A 21928-nucleotide genomic window follows, 5' to 3' on the forward strand; every position below is an offset into this window, starting at 1 on the left:
TAGTTTTTTATTTTTTCGCTTAATTACGTATTTCTAAACAGAATTTCAAAAGAATTTTTGAAATTCAAGATATACTTTTTTTAATTAATATTTTCTAGAACATGAAAGTAATACACTGTGTGATGTGGGTGCATCGCGGGTTTCTGTGCGAGGGCGGTCCGGTACTCTTGGACTGCCGCTTTGCACCATATCCTGTCCTGGGCATCCCGCTCATGCACCACGTCGCTGGGGAACTCTTAGTCTCTACCACCTTTTGCACCGTCTGCCAGCACAGAATATATATGTTTGCGACATCCGCCCAAACCAGCTCCTGCCTTGGACGGTGCCCTTTCCAGGCCGCAAACACAAATACACCAGGTGCCACAATGCTTACCCAGGGACGTCCATTCCCAGGATCACAACAGCAATTGCGTCCGAGCCTTTCACAACTCAGGCGTAGTCACCCGTCACTTACTACTAGATTGACGACGTCTCCCCTGCTGCACTTCCGAATACTTCAGTTAAACTGTAATGGATTAACTGGGAAGATCACGGAGATAGTCGATTTGATGAAGCGGCACAACATCGGCATTGCTGTGATTCAAGAGACTAAACTCACAACAAGATCTGCTCTGCAGAACTGTTCTAGGTATAATGTCCACAGAAAAGATCGCGAGAGCAGTCTCACGTCTATAGCAGTGGGCCCAGAAAAGAGGGTTTCAAATATTTAGCGCATGTCTTCAACCTGTCCCTTTCCACCTTTGTCATTCCCGAAAAATGGAAAATGGCCAAGGTGGTCCCGCTACTAAAGCCTGTGAAACCAGCTAACATAGGAGAGTCATATCGCCTGATATCTCTCCTATCGCCAGTCGCCAAGACGCTTGAAGCCATTTTGCTCCCCTATTTCAAAGCAAATTTGCAACTAGCCTGCCATCAGCATGGCTTTAGAAAACTTCATAGCACAACCACCGCGCTAAATGCCCTGAGCACCCAGATAAATTGCGGTTTAAATCAAAACCCCCACCATACAACAGTACTCGTTGCGCTAGACCTATCAAAATATTTGGATACGGTCAAACATGGCACGTTACTGCAAGACCTTGAAGGGTCTACCCTTCCCCCAAGTCTTAAAAGGTGGACCGCAAATTATCTGGGTGGTCAGCAGGCATCGGTGTAATTTAGAAACGCAACATCAAAGCCAAGAAGAATTAAACCAGGGATGCCACAGGGTGGTGTCCTATCCCCACTTTTGTTTAACTTTTACATATCAAAGCTACCTACCAGAAGGAGTTACTATCGTTTCCTACGCCGATGACTGCACAATAATGGCCACAGGCCCAGGCCCACAGATCGATGAGCTTTGCAACAAAATAAACGGCTACCTCCCTGATCTCTCCGGTTTTCTCACCACGCGAAACCTGACATTGTCACTGCCTAAATGGTGTTAATGAGTATTTTAAAAGGGCGTGGGCCTTGGTTCTAAAAGGTGGACGCCTTTTCGGAATATCGCCATAAAGGTGGACCAGGGGTGACTCTATAATGTGTTTGTGCGATATGGGTATCAAATTAAAGGTATTAATGAGGGTTTTGAAAGCGAGTGGCCCTTAGATGTATATGTGAAAGCGTTTTCGCGATATCGACCAAAATGTGGACCAGAGTGATCCAGAAATTCATCTGTTGGGTACTGCTAATTTACTTATATATGCAATACCACGAACAGTATTCCTGCCAGATTCCAAGGGCTGTTGATTTCGCCCTGCAGAACTTTTTCATTTTCTTCTGCTTAATATGGTAGGTGTCACACCCATTTTACAAAGTTTTTTCTAAAGTTATATTTTGCGTCAATAAACCAATCAAATTACCATGTTTCATCCTTTTTTTCGTATTTGGTATAGAATTATGGCATTTTTCATTTTTCGTAATTTTCGATATCGAAAAACTGGGCGTGGTTATAGTCGGATTTCGGCCATTTTTTATGCCAAGATAAAGTGAGTTCAGATAAGTACGTGGACTAAGTTTAGTAAAGATATATCGGCTTTTGCTCAAGTTATCGTGTTAACGGCCGAGCGGAAGGACAGACGGTGGACTGTGTTTAAAAACTGGGCGTGGCTTGAACCGATTTCGCCCATTTTCACATAAAACAGTTACCGTCATAGATTCTATTCCCGTACCAAATTTCAGAAAGATTGGTAAATTTTTGTTCGACTTATGGCACTAAAAGTATTCTAGACAAACTAAATGAAAATGGGCGGAGCCACGCCCATTTTGAAATTTTCTTTTATTTTTGTATTTTGTTGCACCACATCATTACTGGAGTTGAATTTTGACATAATTTACTTATATACAGTAAAGATATTAAATTGTTTGTTAAAATTTTACTTTTAAATAATTTTTTTTTTAAAAGTGGGCGTGTTCTTCATCCGTTTTGCTCATTTTATTTAGCGCATATATAGTAAAAGTAGTAACGTTCCTGCCAAATTTCATCATGATATCTTCAACGAATGCCAAATTACAGCTTGCAAAACTTTTAAATTACCTTCTTTTAAAAGTTGGCGGTGCCACGCCCATTGTCCAAAAACTTACTACTTTTCTATTCTGCGTCATAAGATAAACCCACCTACCAAGTTTCATCGCTTTATCCGTCTTTGACAATGAATTATCGCATTTTTCCGTTTTTCGAAATTTTCGATATTGAAAAAGTGGGCGCGGTTATAGTCCGATATCGTTCATTTTAAATAGCGATCTGAGTTGAGCGCCCAGGAACCTACATTCCAAATTTCATCAAGATACCTCAAAATTTACTCAAGTTATCGTGTTAACGGACACACGGACGGACGGACGGACATGGCTCAATAAAATTTTTTTTCGATACTGATGATTTTGATATATGGAAGTCTATATCTATCTCGTTTCCTTTATACCTGTACAACCAACCGTTATCCAATCAAGGTTAATATACTCTGTGAGCTCTGCTCAACTGAGTATAAAAAACTGCAACAGCAAAGCATATTAGCGGTCATTGCACCGTCTTTAAAGAAAAATATATAGGTACTACATAAATGTATTTTCATTTTTTATTACATTTCCTTCGTGTATATTTTTTTCTATATTGTAATAAGGATAAAGAATTTACATTAAGTGTTTGGAAAATCCTAAGAATCTATATATGTAGGTATACAAAAATCGACTGATGTGCGTTAGTCTCGCTCAAGCTCAAAAACGGCTTGTCCGATTTGGGGAAAAATGTTTTCGTTCCCTGACAATTATTTGCTATATTCGGTTATAACTTTATTCCAAATTCAGCCGATAATATATTTCTAACAAGGCTTCGTGTGCATAATCACGTATCCAGCTGCAACTCCCAAAAAAAGTCCCGACAAATAAAGCCGTGCTAAGCCGCCTAAACCGGGGAGCCCTTAAATTACCCTTACCTATTTTCCTAAGAGCATATTATCAAACATAGCAATAACTAGACTTACTGCTGTAAATGAACATACATACATACATTTTTCTAAATGGACTTCATTAGGTGTTTTTTTTCTTTTTGATAATCAAACCATGGTACATATGTATGTATGTATGTTTGTATACTTGTATACATAAAGAACCAGGTGATCCAAAAATGAAAAACATCCCGTCAATCTGGCACAAAACTGTAGATGTGCAAGATTCTCGCCTTTTTTGAATATTGAATGTTTTAAGTGCTAAATACGCTTGCGGCTGTAATTCGAAAAATTATTTTATCTGAAAGGTGTTGATGCAGAAATAATGCATTTCGTCTAATAGTTTACATAAATACATACATATGTATGTACGTATATCTATGAATGTTTGTATATGAAATCAATAATAAATATTCCCACTTTTTGCTATAACAAGGTTTAGGCCAAATTTATAACATAACTAAGGGTATGATTATCGTATTAGTTAATTATTTCTTTATATTATAAATAACAGAATAAGGTTCTATATAAAAAATGGGGTTTTGTTTGATATCTTAGCAAATGCTTTTAATTTGCAGTCCGTTTTCTCTTGTAATGGATTTTGACCCTGAGACATCATGCATTTGTTTCTCACACAAACTCCAGATTTATTATGACTACTAATGTATACTATCCCTTAAAACCAACAGCCGAAAAGAGTCCTGCTGTGCTAGTTGGCGGTTGCTAATCGCCCAAATGTGTACAAATGTTATAAAAGAAAATATTTGAATGCACAGCTCGCGCCAGAGGTAATATTGGCCTGCTGGTAATTCAAAGCAAACAGTTGCTATATCCAATTACGATCTGTAATCCCGTCGAGTGTTGTGGCACGCTTCGACTACTCACGTATTGGCTCAGCAGTAACTAATATTGAAGCTTCTACTTGCTCTTGGTTGTTTGACTACTCAATACATGATTTGTGGATGGGGTGAATTATTTGAATTCATTCACATATGTATACATTTAAATTTAATTACATCAATGCCTTTGCTAATTTGTCAATTGCCACCACCACTTGGAGTTTATCTATGTGAATGAAACACAAAATACTAATTCAAACAAATTGGCTTACTCAAAGAAAGACGTTGAAACCATCAATGTTTTGAGGTTTAGCGCAAATGTAAACACTAATTAAATCATCATCTTGGAATCTCGCAAAAATGTTCAAGGGATGGGTGTAATTATTATCAAATTTGAAATCAAAACATACCGCTACTGTTTTCTTTAAATAAAGCAGCTCCCAAATGAACCGTTAATAGCGATATGCTCTTAATAAATCAACGGAAGAAAATCTAGGCAATTAAACTTTTTCGGGCGCTGGCAGATGTTAAGAGTCAGCTTTTCCTACAATTTCGCACCCCCTTCTTGGTTGATCTTGGTTTAATATAAAGTTTCTGCATTTAAGTAGCTAAACAGTACAGTGGGAGCCACCCTAGGTCCTGTAACCTTGGAGTCTATTGCATTATCGAATACTTAGTGCCTTTTTCTCATGTGAACTTCAAAATTTATCTATCCTATAAACACAAAAAGTGCTTTAATCGGATAGATAAACCTTGAAGTTCACTTGAGAAAAGGGCCACAAATACTATACATGAAAATACTTATCTTTATACAAATTTAGTAAAATAATGGTTTAGGGTCATAAACATTGATTGGCGCTTAAGCGATTTTGGCCGTAACAAGTCACACCAGCTACCCCTGTTTCGCGATAGCTGACGCCAGTTGGGTGCAAAAGGACCATCGGACTTTATCGTTAGTACTACAACAACAAGACTGAAGAAGCATTGGACGATCGATTATGCCATTAACGATATCGTAAATTAATACAATTTCAGAGATTACCCTTCTATTCTTTAATGTTTGAAGGTTTGTTAGCTTACCCCTAGAAATATATGATGAAAGGGCGAAGCGGATTCTTCATAAATACTTTTTGAACACGTTTAATTCTATTATTATATACCCCATAATAGGGACCGCATATTATAGAAGTATATTCAAGCCATGATCTAACAATCATTGAACCATAGTTAAGGCTCCTTAAACTCTACACTATTTCTTTTAGTAAAGGCCAATAACGAATATGATTTGGGAATTATACAATTTAGGTGTGCAGTAAATGTGAATAATGAATCCAATACAATGCCCAAATTCCTTATTCCATACTAAAGGCAAATCAGAAACACAACAGAAATCAAAGTATTACTTAATTTGGAATACGTAACACCGAACATTTTTTTGACATTGAGTTCGAATTTATATCTACAGCACGAATAATTAAAATCATTTAATTCAGCTTATAGAGTGAAAACATCAGACTCATTTTAAATTTTGAAAAAGGTTTTTTAAATTGTCAGCTTACATAAGATAACCGCATTGGTTAAAACATGCACTTACGTCATTGAAAAACATAATAACAAAGTAAAGGTGTCTAAGTTCGGGTCTAACCGATCATTATATACTCAGCGTGAGCTTCAATTGCACATTTCATTTCATATAAATTACTTTTCTACATAACACGTGGCACCGCCCGTTTAAAAAAATGTCTCCCCATTTCCTCTTACAGTAAAACTTGATAAGTGAAATATCATTGATTCAAAACTATTTTTTGCTAAGTTGTAGCTTATTATTCTAGTTTACGACCCTTTTAAACTTGTTTTATATCTAAGTTGCCGTGGGCTTTTTACTAGAAATATTTTCTGCTATAAGGAAAATATGTGTACACAATTTCATTACGATATGTTAATTATTCTTCGAGTTATGGCTCCCGAAATATAGAAAATTGCTTAGTCATAAAAGGGGCGGTGCCACGCCCATTTTTTAAAATTTGAAGTTTTTCCTATTTATTGTTATAAATATACTTGGGAAATGAAATACCATTGATATAAAGCTGTTTTTTGTAAAGATATAGCTTATTTTATTCGTCGACGACCCTTTTAAAAATCTTTTATATAAAAGCGGACGTGGTCCTTAACCGATTTCGTTAGTTTTTCTTCAAAGTATTTCCTATAGTACATGCAACCACTCTGCCGAATTTTGTTACGATAGATTTCACGATTTTTGATTTATGATCAATAATATTTGTAAAATTTATTTTATCACAAGTGGGCGGTACCACGCCCGTTTTAAAATTTTTTTTCAAATTTTTATCAAGGTTCTCAATACCAGCCCACACGTCAAATTTCAACATTCTAGGTGTATTATTTACTAAATAATCAGGTTTTTTGTGTTTTCCAAAATGTTATATATATAAAAAGTGGGCGTGATTATCATCAGATTTCACTCATTTTCAATACCAATCTATTGTGGGTCCAGATAAGCTCGTGTACCAAATTTGGTGAAGATATCTCAATATTTACTAAAGTTATCGTGTTAACGGACAGACGGACGGACGGACATGGCTCATTCAAATTTTTTTCGATACTGATGATTCTGATATATGGAAGTCTATATCTATCTCGATTCCTTTCTACCTGTACAACCAACCGTTATCCAATCAAAGTTAATATACTCTGTGTGCAAAGCACTCTGAGTATAAAAAAATTGGACCAAGTACACTTAAATGAGAAAGTCGACTTGACAATCAGCAATGAAAGATGAAATGCAGTAATCAGGAAATACTGTAAGATTGGACACTGTGGAATGTCCTGGAACAAAACCATGGTAATATGGACGAATAAAATGTTTAGCCAAATTTGATAATTTAGCAAGAATCGTTTTCGCAATATAAACATTGCTATGAACTTTTGATGGACTGGATACCCGAAATAATGTCATTGATGTCGAGAACCAAAGAGCTGAGGTAAAGGTAATACGGTATATCATTTAACAAATCACTATCATCGTTCAATAATCCATCAATGTTAAAATTTTGCTTTAAAAAATTCTGCGAAAAAATTTACCTTCTCATAAGGCGATGTGGAACTCTTACCTTGGTAAAACCTATTTCACACAGACGGTTATTAAAATAATTAGCCAAGTTTTCTACATTAAAGCCTTTATTGTACTCAATTTTCTATACAAAATATAAATTCCTAAGTATCTCAAAAAAATCAAAATCTAGTACTTTTGCTTGATCGGTCGGATTTTCTTGTCAATGCAACAAATGACAGTCAAAAATAAATTATTTTCAATAACTTACGAAAAATTTAAAAACACCAACAAAACTAAATATTTATTCCATTTGCAGCAAAAGATAATATGGCTTTTTCAAGAATAGGAATAAATTTTGATAAACTCATCTGCTTTGCAGATGGCGGTCAGAGTCGGCGTAAAACATAGGACCTACATGTCCCGAGAACTTTTAGGAAAAATTAAAAAGGAGCACGACGAAAATCGGGAGAGAAACTTGGCCTAAAATAGCAGAATAAAAGCTCCAAGCGAAATGCTCTTTGCAGTGGAGCAAAAGAAAACAAAAAAAATTTAAAGCTTTCTGATATTTTCGGTGGAGTTATTCAGAATTTACGATTCCCTTGTTTAAGTTGTTGGTAGCGTTGGTATTTTATTGTTTTTGTACTTGTGGTTTTATTTATCGGTCTTTAAGTTGTTGCTATAGGTTCATGTTTTTGTTGTTATTGCATCGGGACACTCAATTGTTAATAAGAGAAATTATTGTGAATACATCTCAAACTCACTAAATTTACGAATATAATAAATGAATAGACGATCGGATCGCCATTATTTTATTAGTTAGCATGTTGAGATTAACCAGTGAATATTCTTTGTTACATATCACATTAAAGTTTCGACCAGTAGGCATAAAAGCAAACTACAGTAACACCAATATACATAAGCGAGCAGTAAACTTTAAATTTGATTTACCACTAAGTATTTTGATATGGACTCATTCATGTTTCTGGCATGAGACCAGGAATGGAGTAGTTTTCAAGAATTTTTTGGTTTCGTATTTAGTTTTCTAGCAACAAACAATATCAGACGAGAGCATGCAATTTCTATAAATTTCGTCAGAAACAAACATTCGAATATCGCAATATAGGACACTTTCTGTTGCATACAACGTTGTTCCGGACGAGTCTTCCATTATTTAATGTTGACTTATAAGTTGAATACATTGTTATATTTAACCCTTGTCGAACTTTGGAAAGTATATTCATAGAAAACCTCAAAAATCAGAATGAGAACCCACCGTGACCCCACGGACGTGCAGTGTGATATTTTATGAACCCAAATTAAATACACAAATAAAGTTGTTGGGTATAGGCTGTGTCGAATTGACTCACAACATCCGACCGCACAAATGATGGATACTTTTTGTGAGCTTGAATGGCATGGAAGGCACAAAAACGGATTATGTGACAAAGGAAAGACTAATGCAACATCAGTAGAAACACAAATATGCGAACACATGTTTCTTTGAAAGCCATTATATGTATATACATATTTACATACATACATACGTACATCCTTATGTATAAAAGGCCTTTGTAAAAATCATACGAGCTCGTGTGAGGGTGTAGTTGATAAGCCTATTTCCATGACGGAAGTCACTTAGTTAAGTATGCGCCACTGATTTACGGTGATTCAAGCAAAATATTTTTTTACTCTGTTTAAGTATTCGATTTTCTTCGCAAGTAACTGCTCATTTTATTTGATAATAGCCCAATTATTGAGGGATTTATAGCTTTCGGAAGTGCGCTGGGAGTTTTATTTTGCAGCTGTATTGTTGCGGGACAAATTGAAAAGGAAAATTTATTATCTTAAATGCATGGATGAGTATACATGTATTAAATATTTATGTTTTTCGCGAAATAGAGTTACTATTTTTTATGCTTGGCACGTGATAGGCGAACCCACAGTAAATTTCTGATGAAAGAGTAAAAATGTTTTTATTGTGCAAATAGCATCAATCGCTTCATTAAATTCTTTGTGCAGCAAAAAACGGAACAAATATACGTTTGTACAGGCATCTGCGCGAATAAAGCTGCATTAGCATACACACATATTTCTTTTATAAGATATCTTCTATATTATTTTATTTTTGTACACACCCTCGACAGGACTGCTTAATATCCTATTTTATACATTAATCCTTTCCATTCATTACAAATGACCGCATTTAGGAATACACTCCTTCCAAATTGATAAAATAATAATAATAAAATATAAAATAATAAAAAAAAAAATCACAAAAGTATAATTAGAGCATTAACTTAAACTTACTTAAATACAAAAAAATACCTGTAATTTTAGATTGTTAAACCCAACAGCTTGCTGCTTGCTTCATTAAGTCTTTCAGCCAATGTGATTAGTGACCTAACCACCTCATATTTTGTTTTTCATAGTAGATTTTGTAATTTTTAGACACACTTAAGGACATTGATACAAAATTGCAGTTTGTAGCAGTGATGCCATAGAAACAAGAATAAAAATCATATTAATTTGACTTTAACAGAAAAATATGTCTTAACTATAACCGACGCACAAAAAAATGGTATTAAAGTACCAGCATTTCATAAATGTATATTACTTACTTACTTAATTGGCGATTAACCGTTTAAACGGTTATGGCCGTTCAACAAGGCGTGCCAGTCGCTCCTTCTCTCTGCCAACCGGCGCCAATTGGTCACACCAAGGGAGTTTAAATCGTTTTCCACCTGGTCCTTCCAACGGAGTTGTGGCCGCCCTCTACCTCTGCTACCATAGGCGGGTTCCGATAGGAACACTTTCTTGGCCGGAGCGTCATCTTTCATTCGCATAACATGGCCTAGCCAGCACAGCCACTGCGTTTTAATTAGCTGGACTATGTTGATGTCTGCGTATAGCTCATACAGCTCATTGTTAAGCCTTCTTCGGTACTCGCCATCGCCAACGCGTAGAGGTCCATAAATCTTTCGAAGAACTTTTCTTTCGAACACTCCAAGAGCCGTTTCATCTGATGTTGTCATGGTCTATGCTTCTGCACATATAGCAGGACGGGAAATGTTTATACGTGTCCCTCGATTGGCATTAATGGTTTGAAGTTAACTCGATAAAAAAATTGTATGGTGGTTTGGCTAAGGTTTGGTTATAAAGTTTCAAATTAGAAATTCTGATCCACGTTATTTTATGATGTTAGTGTAAAAATATAGGTACTCAGCAAGTAGGATCTAGAGAAAACCAATGTATTTTGGCGCATTTCTATATACCTAGACTGTACTTGAACACAAGGGTAATATTAATTTGATTGGGTAAAGGTTGTACATAATCGAGATGTTTATACTTCATGTATCAAAGCATCGAAAGAGATTTTGATAAGGCAGTACGATAGCTTGAGTACAAATTGATATATCTTTACGAAATTTGGCAGACTGGCTTATCTGGACCCAGAATATATTGGAACTGAAAATGGACTAAATCGAACGATAACATTTAATAGATAAGAAATAACTTGTAAAATGTGCCTTTTACAAAAAGAACAAACTCCATATTGAAGAAAGAAGCTAATTAAATAATATATCTTTTCATACTTCCATTCTACGAAAAAGGCACATATGAACCAATTTTTTAGAACTGAGCTTTCGCAATGCTTAGTGCAATAACGTCCGTTTGCTACAATTTAGATCAATGCTTTAATATTAGAAAGGGCGATTTTATCATTTGAACTTTAAAATGTATTATGCGCGACAAATAAATCAAAGGTTATATGAAGAAACATCCTTAAGTATATTACAGTTCATTTTTTTGCAAGCGAGCTTGAAAAAAATGCATCAACTAACTAAATAGTTTCATCATGGCGGAACCGTACAGGAAGCTAATTGGAAGTTGGCTGCCTTTTCATGTCAGATGGTGCCAGTGTCGTTCAATCTGCCGTGCAATCTTTTCTTCATGCGTAAGATTGTGTTAAATTCATCTATATGAAAAACTGCTTATGCGACGGGACTTTAAGACTTCCATCTAGTATGTATTTCAAATTTATTGACATTATTCGCAAATCTGCAGTCTAAGGTCCACTCGCAGAACGGCAAGTTATCCTTTTAACTTAGAGTTAACGTGACAAGAGAGCTTAAACTCGTACATTTTTCACAAATTTTTTTAATTAACCCTGCGTTAAAAATGTAATGTATTCGACTGTTTCCCTGCAAGGATCGATCGAAACAAATATGTGTATCTATACGATTGAATGTATATATGTTTGTAAAAAAATGTGTTAACATTGTAACCCTCAATTGAAATATTAACGTATTAACGACAACCAGCCTGCTAACTTGAGGCCAAAATGCAATAGCATCACTAAGGAGTTGAAAACAATTTCGATTTTCTCATAAGGATCACATTGAAACAAATCTATCCAAATGCTGTTCAAGTACAATGAAATTGTAATGAAAATATAATAAAACCGCCATGTAAACAGGAAATAACGTGCTAAACAAAAACAAACAACAAAGGCATCGTACATAAAAAGCGTCGAACTGGCAGTGAGGTTGTAAAAATGAGCATTAAGAAATGGGGTGGAAAAAATAATTCTGAGGGACGATTTATTCACATTTTTCAAGTGCTTTCATCACAAGGGGTGAGAAAAGTTCCGTAAATGACTAGCGTGTGACCAATACTTTTCGGTAGTCGTAAGTTACTACATTCGAAAACTCAATGAAAGAGGAAGGACGGCTTCAACGTTAAATGCACAGCACCATAAGTCAAATAAGTTGCACTCGATGATGTGTTGCCTTTTGTTTTTTAAAACCATTTGTGGCAATTTACTTTCAACTGAAATACACCACATAGCCCAGTAAGGAAAAATCTGTATAAAAAGCCAATTTCTTGTAGAGTTTCTTGAGTTGTTGTTGTTGTTGTTGTAGTGATAAGGTTGCTCCCCGAAGGCTTTGGGAAGTGTTATCGATGTGATGGTCCTTTGCCGGATACAGAGCCGGTAGGCTCCGGTACCACAGCACCAGGTGTTAGCCCGGGAACGATTTATGTGGCCACATTAAACCTTCAGGCCATTCCCTCCCTCCCCACCCCCAAGATCCATGAGGAGCTTGGGGTCGCCAGAGCCTCGTCTGTTAGTGAAACCGGATTCGCCGCGGATAGGTGAGGTTGACAATTGGGTTTGGAAAAGCTATATATTGCGCTGGTAACCTGAAGGGTTGCGCTACACAGCCCCTTGAATCTGGTATTTTACTCGCCCCTACGACAGGCATACCTACCGTGGGTACATTCTGACCCCATAACCCGCTGGGATAGAAGTATTGAGTCGTCTGCCACACTTCATAGGAATATTTCTAAAAACCTTAATAGTTTTCTATTTAATAATTTGGGAAAAATTTAAACAACGTGACATCAGGACGGAAAGGGCGACAGCTGTTTCGAATATACCTTGTAAATCTCTTCAAAGCCTTTTCTCCCGGGAGTGGGAGTCGAATCCGCACTCCTACGATAGTTGAAATGGTTACAAACGCATTCAGCTACGTCATGCCTTAGTTGTTGCAAAGTTTTTCCCAATTGCTTCTTTCGCATATATTATCTTCTACACATCACATACTTCGTATGAAGTTATGTGTTGAAGTTATTCATGTTTGTAAGGCGGTTTCAAAGAAACTTGGTATTTATTGCTGTTTTTTGTTCTATTTATAGAACTACAACGAATTAACCAAATGTTGTCTCTTTATATGAATTAATCGGGGATTGCCCGTATTGCTTTAAATGTATGAACATTTATTTCAAGCAATTTTTTAATTTTATAAATTATTTAATAATTTGGGAAAAATTTAAACAACGTGACATCAGGACCGACAATAATAATAATTAATAGTTTTCTATTACTTACTTACTTAATTGGCGCTTAACCGTTTAAACGGTTATATATATTATAGTTTTCTATTACTAAATTAATAAATAAATAAATGCAAGGCGTGATATGCCTCCGAAGAGAATTTAGGCTTCTCTTCCAATTTGCGTCGTGCTCCCTTTCAAGTTTGTCCTACAAATTGAACCCAGGATCTTCCATGTGGTAGGCGGAGCACGCTACCACCACACCACGGAGGCAGCCATAAGACAAAATAACGTAATAGACCTTGTTTAGAAGCGAGTATTTTCATCTCAGTTACAAACGCCTTTAAGGGCCTTAAAGCTAACTTGCACTTCATTTGACCGATCAAAGAACGATTTTTGTAAAATAAAATCATATTTAAATATCGGATATACATACCCAGGTTTTTTCTACAGAGCAGTGAGTACATAAAACTGTAGAACAAAATCTGACTATATTTATTTATTTTAAGGTATGTAATTATAAAATAAAGTACATACCTTAAACTCTTGCTTTTGTATAAGAGAAATATTGAAAGATAATAAAAGATAATATAAATAATCAAGTTTTATAAATATCTCCCACTTTTTTCAGTTACTACTTTGTCTTTTGTGAAAATTTCGCGTTGGGTAATAACAGCAATTTCTGTTTTTTGTTTCACTAAGGGATTATTGAGTACAATACAATTTATACTGTAGTCAAAAGCAGTATAAGTGAGTGCACGCTCTTGAAAACTAACAATCAAGTTACAAGTTGGCTATGCAGTAGTGTTTGAGTGGGTAAAAATTGGAACAAATATTTCAATAAGGACTTGTAAGAAGGTACTTAATAAATTCTCAATCAAAGGCAACTTTCTACAATGTCCAACTAAAAAAGGAAACACTACATAATATAATTTCTTATGATTGGGTTATTTGCATGACATTGGCATAGTTTTCAATGAGGACTTCAAATCTGTGGAATTTCCTGAATCAGCTCCATTTGAAATAAAATTGAATATGTGTTGGTTTACTATTAAATAGGGATCATAACGGTACTTTTAAATAAAAAACAAAACTTTTTTGTTTTACTTTTATCAAATTTGAGAGCAGAGAAAACGGATATGGTCTTGTTTACTAAGAGGTACAAGGCCCCAAATTGGATCAGGCCTAAGTAAAGAGGGGTGACCCTACAGAAAAACCTTGCACAAAATATCTAAGAGTCATCCTAGACAGTCGTGGAAGCTCAACGTGGAGGAGAGGGTGAAGAAGGCCTCGATGGCACTAAAAGAATGCTGGGGTGTACGTGGGGTTTATCGCTATCTCTTTCTCATTGGGTATATACAGCGATTGGAAACCCTATTCCTATGAAGTTCTTGTTTGTTGGAAAGTCACACAAAAAATAACCAATCTCAAAAAATTAGAGGGGATATGCAGGCTATCAATGCTTTGCATTACGGGAGCCCTGAAAACAACCCCAACGGCTACGCTGTATGCCATTCTGCACATTCCATCTGTAGACCTGGTAGCAAAGAACATAGCGTTAACAACGCTCAGTGCCTCGGGACAGCTTGAGCGGAGACCATACGGCCATAGTAGTATAGCGTCATCAATTACAGGATGAAGACACTACTGATTTCCTATCTGCGGATCGAGGGGGCTGTGAAAGCCACAACAGAGGTGGATAGTTGGCGCAAGGTTGCTCAAATTGGGACGAGGCGATACAAAGCAGTAGAAACACTGGAATAGAATAGCTTAACTGCAGTCGTGTTAACTTTTTATTGACAGCCAAACAGCAATTAATCTCGCATAGCACAGCATCTAAAAGTGTTTACACTCAAAACCGTACATCTATATTGGTCTCAGGGCATATGGAAATATATGTAAATGAAAATGGGGATTAATTAGCTAAAACAGGCGCATCGCTTGAAGCTTGCTCTGTAGACGTCCCAATTAGATTGGGCGAGATTAAGGGAGGCGAGAGGTGCACGTTATCGACAAAGCGGGAAATGCGTGGTATAAGTCCTAGAAAGCTTCTAGTATTTTCCAAGAGAACGGACTTATTTTATAACATAGGTCCTGGTTTTTAATAGGGATATTCAGTTTGGTCGTAAAATAAACTTCTGGTAACACTGCGGACTCATTCAGCTAGGTGAGTTCCTCATGGACCGGCCAGCTCAACCTAATCTAACCTTTATCAAATTTGACTTTTTTTAATTGCCAAATTTAAGATTTTACTTTTATACACGAATAACATGTACGCAGTATTATTCCCTGGCAGGAAATAAAAAAATTTAGTGCCTACATGGATATCATATGAAATGTTATTTAAGTCGTATTCACAAACAATTTTTCGGTTAATTCGGAACTGTTTATGGGACAATCGCCTCAGCTTCGGGATTATTAAAGAATATTTTCAGAACCATTCCCGGGTTACTTACTTAATTGACGCTTAACAGTCTAAACGGTTATGGCCGTCCAACAAGGCGCGCCAGTCGCTCCTTCGCTCCGCCAACCGGCGCCAATTGGTCACACCAAGGGAGTTTAAATCGTTTTCCACCTGGTTCTTCCAACGGAGTGGGGGCCGCCCTCTACCTCTGCTTCCATAGGCGGGTTCCGATAGAAACACTTTCTTGGCCGGAGCATCATCTTTCATTCGCATAACATGGCCTAGCCAGCGCAGCCGCTGCGTTTTAATTCGCTGGACTATGTTGATGTCTGCATATAGCTCGTACAGCTCATCATTAAATCTTCTTCGGTACTCGCCATCGCCAACGCGTAGAGGTCCATAAATCTTTCGAGGAACTTTTCTCTCGAACACTCCCAAAGCCCCTTCTTCTGCTGTTGTCATGGTCCATGCTTCTGCCCTATATAGCAGGACGGGTACGATAAGTGGCTTGTAGAATATGATTTTCGTTCGCCGAGAGAGGACTTTACTTTTCAATTGCCTACCTAGTCCAAAGTAGCATTTATTGGCAAGATTGATTCTTCGCTGGATTTCAGTGCTGATGTTGTTGCTAGATTTATATATATTCCGATTGATTCTTCTTTAATATTAAATATATATGTAATTAAGCTTTCCAATCTATATTTTATGTGCAAATAAAACTAAATCATTCCACTGTTTTCCCAACGTTTCGCTAATATTTTTATTTTTAGCATCATCAGGGGAATATTTATTAATTTATCTGTTACAAACAATATATAAAAATTATGAAAATTATCAATTAGTTTTCAAAACAGACATGAAAAACAACAAAGAAAAACAATTTGGTGAATAGTTTAACATTTAACAAGATAAACTTACGTTATTTTGTCATTAAATCAAAACTGTTGTAAAAATATTAAAAACATAAATCATCACAATATAATCATTACCATCTGACTATCATGGTAGCTTTGTCAATACTAAAAATTATTGTTTTGTAAACAAACAATGTAAGCGGCCGCTATGTTTTCCGTATCTTCGCGTTTATTGATCGTCTTTTCTCGTCTTTCCATAATTCTCGGGCTCTCAAGTGTATATCTTGTTGCTTCTCTCTTTTCCTTATCAATAATTTTCGTGTTGGTAAAGTCAGCTGAGTGTCCACTTGTTAATATATGTTGCGCTAGTGCTGTACTTGGTTTTTGGTGTTCGAAGGGATGCTTTGTTCTTGTATATATTGTGGACATGGTTTGGTTTGACCTGTAAGCTAGTACTGTGTTAGGTGTTTTTGCAAATACACAAAAACGAGCTCATTATAACCGATGCAGACAAAGGCAACAAAACGGTGGCAATGTATAAAAGTGAGTACAAAGAAAAAATGAACCAACTCCTTTCAGACAAATACACATACAAAAAAACAAGGATTGACCCAACAAACTTTCTCCAAAAGAAAAACAACAAAATAGTCGATGATCTGTACAAAAGTAAACACATCACCTTTAGGGAAAAACAACAGCTTGTATGTTCTGCAGCCGCTGCGCCAAGAATTTACGGATTACCGAAAATTCACAAACCACAAATTCCTTTACGTCCGATTACTTCTTCAGTTATGGTCCCCTGCTATAAACTATCCAAACACATTGGCGAAATTTTAAAATCGTTGATTTCAGACAAATATAATAAAACTCATTTATTCTAAAAGACAGGCTATCAAACATACAAGTGTGTGAAGAAGTAGTTCTAGTGTCTTTCGATGTCATCTCTTTGTTTACAAATATACCAACAATGTTAGCTTCAAAAATAATCACAAATAAATGGGACAAAATAAAAGATAATACAAATATCCCAAAAAAGAATTTTCACGAAATTTTAGATTTTTTTTTTGAAAGAAAACAATTATTTTATGTTTGACGGTGATTTATACACACAAACCTTTGGAATGCCCATGGGCAATCCCATTTCTCCCACGATTGCGGACATCATAATGGACGACATACTGGACAATACAATTTCTGAGCTTAAACAACAATTCAACGTAAACATCAAATTTATATGCAAATACGTGGATGACAATTTCGCGGCAATCAAACGAAATGATGCGAACACAATTTTAAAAATTTTAAATAAGTACCACAATAAATTACAATTTACGATGGAAATGGAAGTGAATTCCAAAATTCCGTTCCTGGACGTTTGCATACACGGGGAAAATCATAATCTTTTACTTGACTGGTATGCGAAGCCCACTTCATCGGGGCGGCTGATAAACTACCTTTCATCGCAACCAAAAAAGTACAAAATTAACACGGCTAAGAACCTTATAGGTAAAGTGTTGGCCATAAGCCACAATAAATTTCACGAAACAAACTTAGAAAAACTAAACAACATTCTAAGCAAAAATAATTATCCAAAAAGTTTAATACGCGAATTAATAGACTAGGAGCTCATGAAAAGAAACTGCCACAACCAAATAATAACAAATTCGGAACCACAAACACAAAAGAAATTCTTCAGCGCAACATACATACCACGACTCACCGAAAATGTTCACCACAGCATAGCAAAAACACCTAACACAGTACTAGCTTACAGGTCAAACCAAACCATGTCCACAATATATACAAGAACAAAGCATCCCTTAAAACACCAACAACAAAACAATGTTATATACGAGGTAACATGCAAAGGCGATGAAAACGACGAATGTAGAAGAATATATATTGGTACTACAAAACGACCTCTTTCGGTTAGACTAGGCGAGCATGAAGCGGATATCAGAAAACAAAAAACAAGTACAGCACTAGCGCAACATATATTAACAAGTGGACACTCAGCTGACTTTACCAACACGAAAATTATTGATAAGGAAAAGAGAGAAGCAACAAGATATACACTTGAGAGCCCGAGAATTATGGAAAGACGAGAAAAGACGATCAATAAACGCGAAGATACGGAAAACATAGCGGCCGCTTACATTGTTTGTTTACAAAACAATAAATTTTAGTATTGACAAAGCTACCATGATAGTCAGATGGTAATGATTATATTGTGATGATTTATGTTTTTAATGTTTTTACAACAGTTTTGTTTTAATGACAAAATAAGTAAGTTTATCTTGTTAAATGTTAAACTATTCACCAAATTGTTTTTCTTTGTTGTTTTTCATGTCTGTTTTGAAAACTAATTCATAATTTTTATATATTGTTTGTAACAGATAAATTAATAAATATTCCCCTGATGATGCTAAAAATAAAAATATTAGCGAAACGTTGGGAAAACAGTGGAATGATTTAGTTTTATTCGCACATAAAATATAGATTGGAAAGCCTACTTGCACATATGTTGTTGCTAGTGTTGATGCTGGTTCCTAAATAAACGAAGTTTTTTCCTATTTCGAAATTATGGCTGCCAACAGTAGCGTGGTTGCCAAGGCGTGTATGCGCTGACTCTTTGCTCGATGACAGCAGGTACTTCGTTTTGTCTTCATTCACCATCAAACCCGTCTTTACCGCTTCTTTTTCCAGTTTGGAGTAAGCAGAACTAACAGCGCGGGTGTTTAGGCCGATGATATCAATGTCATCAGCATAAGCCAGTAATTGCACGCTTTTATAGAATATTGTTCCAGTGCGGTTAAGTTCTGCTAGTATAATTTTCTCCACCATGCTGATTCCACGAAAGTTGGTGCATTTTGCAGTATCCCCCTTCTTGTGGACTGGGCAAAGAACACTTAGATTCCAATCGTCGGGCATGCCTCGTCCGCCCATATTTTGCTAAGAAGCTATTGCATGCGCCTTACCAACTCTTCGCCGCCGTACTTGAATAGCTCCGCAGGCAATCCATCAGCGCCAACGGCCTTGTTGTTTTTCTCTGGTTATTGCTATTCTAACTTCGTCATAATCGGGCGGGGGAACATATATTCCATCATCATCGATTGCGGGATTGGGTTCGTCATCTCTGCGCGATGAATCGCTGCCTCCATTTAGGAGAGCAGAGAAATGTTTCCTCCATAATCTAATTACTCTCTGGACATCAGTTACAAGGTCGCCGTTGTCGTTCCTACAGGAGTTTGCCCCGGTCTTAAAACCTTCCGTCTGTCGCCGTATTTTTTGGTAAAATTTTCGGGCGTTATTCCTTGTGGCTAGCAGCTCAAGTTCCTCGCACCAAGCCTTTCTGCTTCTGCTTTTTTCTTCCTGAAAAGGCGTCTCGCTTCCCTTTTCAACTCACGATAGCGTTCACACACTCCCCTTGTTGCGCTCGCTTTTAACGTAGCCCTGTAGGCAGCGTCTTTTCTTTCGGTTGCAACGCGGCGTTCTTCATCGTACCAGTTGTTGTTTCGTAGCCGCCGGTAACCAATTCCCGGGTTACATCAGGATTTTTCGGGATCACTTCAGGACCATTTTCGGACAATATCGATCGGACAAAGTCGATTTGGGACTACTTCAGGATGATTTCGAGATCGTTTTTAGGATCAATTAAGAAATAGTCCCGAAAGGCTCCCGAAACAGAATTAGGTTTTAGAATGATCCCGAGATATTCCGCATGATCCGGAAACCAATCTCCGAACGGTTTGGGAAAGGCACAGAAACAGCTCCAAAAACAATCCTGAAATGATCATGAAATAATCCTAAAGCGAAATAGTTCCGAAGTGACTTTGAAATAGTCCTGAAATGATGCAGAAACTGTCCCGAAAATATCCCAAACAGTACTGGAATTATTTCTTAGAAATTTTCCATAGTTTAAAGATCATTTTTTAAAGAAATATTTTTCTCATTTTATTTAAGTGTTTTTTCTCATGTAAATGATTATTTTAAATTTCATAAACAGTTTGAAAAATTAAATATTTGTACGAACGTAAACGAAATTAAAATTATTTGCCAGTTTGTATGTACGTAATACATAGTTTGAGAGGTTTAAAAATATCAAGCACGCCCTTCGAAGACGTGAACATATGTACCTCCGAGGAGACTAAGACCGATCTTCTTTTCAAGTTTGTACTCCTTAAGGGGATTAACTAGCTGAAAACCTTTTTATGGGCGAAATACACTCTAAGGTCCTTCCAAATCACTGCTAATGAGCCGAAATTGACTCAAGTATTTTTATGTGGGTTGTCCCGTCACTTCAGTAGGAGATCTTTGTTTAGTTAGGCCAGCATGCTACCTTTATACCACCACTGCCGGTATAAAATGACTTCCATTTTTAATATCAAGACTTCAGATCTTTTCTACATAAAAGAAAATTGGCGAAGTTATGTGTAGTAAATATTCTAACATTAAGTATTATTCAGACACCCTTTATTACTTATGCGTTAATTACCATTCTTACCTTTACATATAGTAACATCTACTTATATTCACTAACTCTAGTTCAACATTGTAACATTAGTTATGTATACACATATTGTATTCATCCAGATTAGTCACTCAATAAACGGTCTTCAAACGAGTCACGTCATTTTATTATTACATTATGAGGCTTAAATGCACTGGGAGAATTACAAGCCCATAAAATAGATCATAGACAGAAGTTTTATCAAGGCTCGCATTTGCGCACGCACGTGCAGCACATTTTTGTATTTTTCGCTTCGGCACAGGTGCTGTGTGCAATCAGAAAAAATTTTGGCTCGGCAATGTGATTCCTTCTATGACTTTTTGTTTACGGCCTGCAAAACTTTTAAATACTGACGATATTAAAATCGCCGGCCTTTGGCCTAAGTAAGCATTTTAGAAGTAAAGTTATGTCTAGGCAAAAGAGAAAAAGCTGTACAAGTCACTTTTCGAAACCATTCTGCTACAAGATACATGAATACTGACAACAGCACATGGTACGGTAAGTAGCAAAAAATCAATTTAATATTTGAAAACGTTATTATGTCCCTGAAAGAAAACAATGAGAATTTTTTGCAATAATAAGATAGATGAAAATTTTTCTTTCCATGTTTATTTCTTCATTAAACTCAAAATTGTCTGAATAGATCTTCACATTCATAAATACATACATACATGCTTTAATATATATGTACATACATCTTATATAAATATAGTATATATATGTAATACTTTTATATTGGCAGTTGTGTCTTCTCAAAAAAAAAAATTTTGAAAACATTATCATGGGTTGAAACAAATATATATTTGTCTATAATGTTTTCATCGATACAAGGCTCTTACTACCAATATAGAAGTTTTACATAAAAGTATGTAAATATGTTGAATTTAAGCTCCAGGAAGTTGAGATCCAAAATAGGAAGTATAGAACGTTTTCAAAAGCGTAGGCAAGCCTGTAATTATTCGAAAATACTTTGTCTATAGCTAAGTTTTCAAAT

General features: G+C 36.1%; 1 protein-coding gene across 1 annotated transcript in view; it reads right to left on the minus strand.

Annotated features, from left to right (window-relative positions):
* Positions 1 to 21536: 21536 nt before the first annotated feature.
* The window catches only part of LOC137247520 (homeobox protein B-H2-like), a 48085-nt gene continuing 47693 nt past the window's right edge, over positions 21537 to 21928 (minus strand). Inside the window, exon 4 of the mRNA XM_067778510.1 lies at positions 21537 to 21883. The gene's annotated coding sequence lies outside the window, so the exon portion shown is untranslated. The remainder of the gene's footprint in view (positions 21884 to 21928) is intronic.

The sequence above is a fragment of the Eurosta solidaginis genome, chromosome 4, assembly GCF_040869045.1.
Source record: "Eurosta solidaginis isolate ZX-2024a chromosome 4, ASM4086904v1, whole genome shotgun sequence".
Lineage (NCBI taxonomy): Eukaryota > Metazoa > Arthropoda > Insecta > Diptera > Tephritidae > Eurosta > Eurosta solidaginis.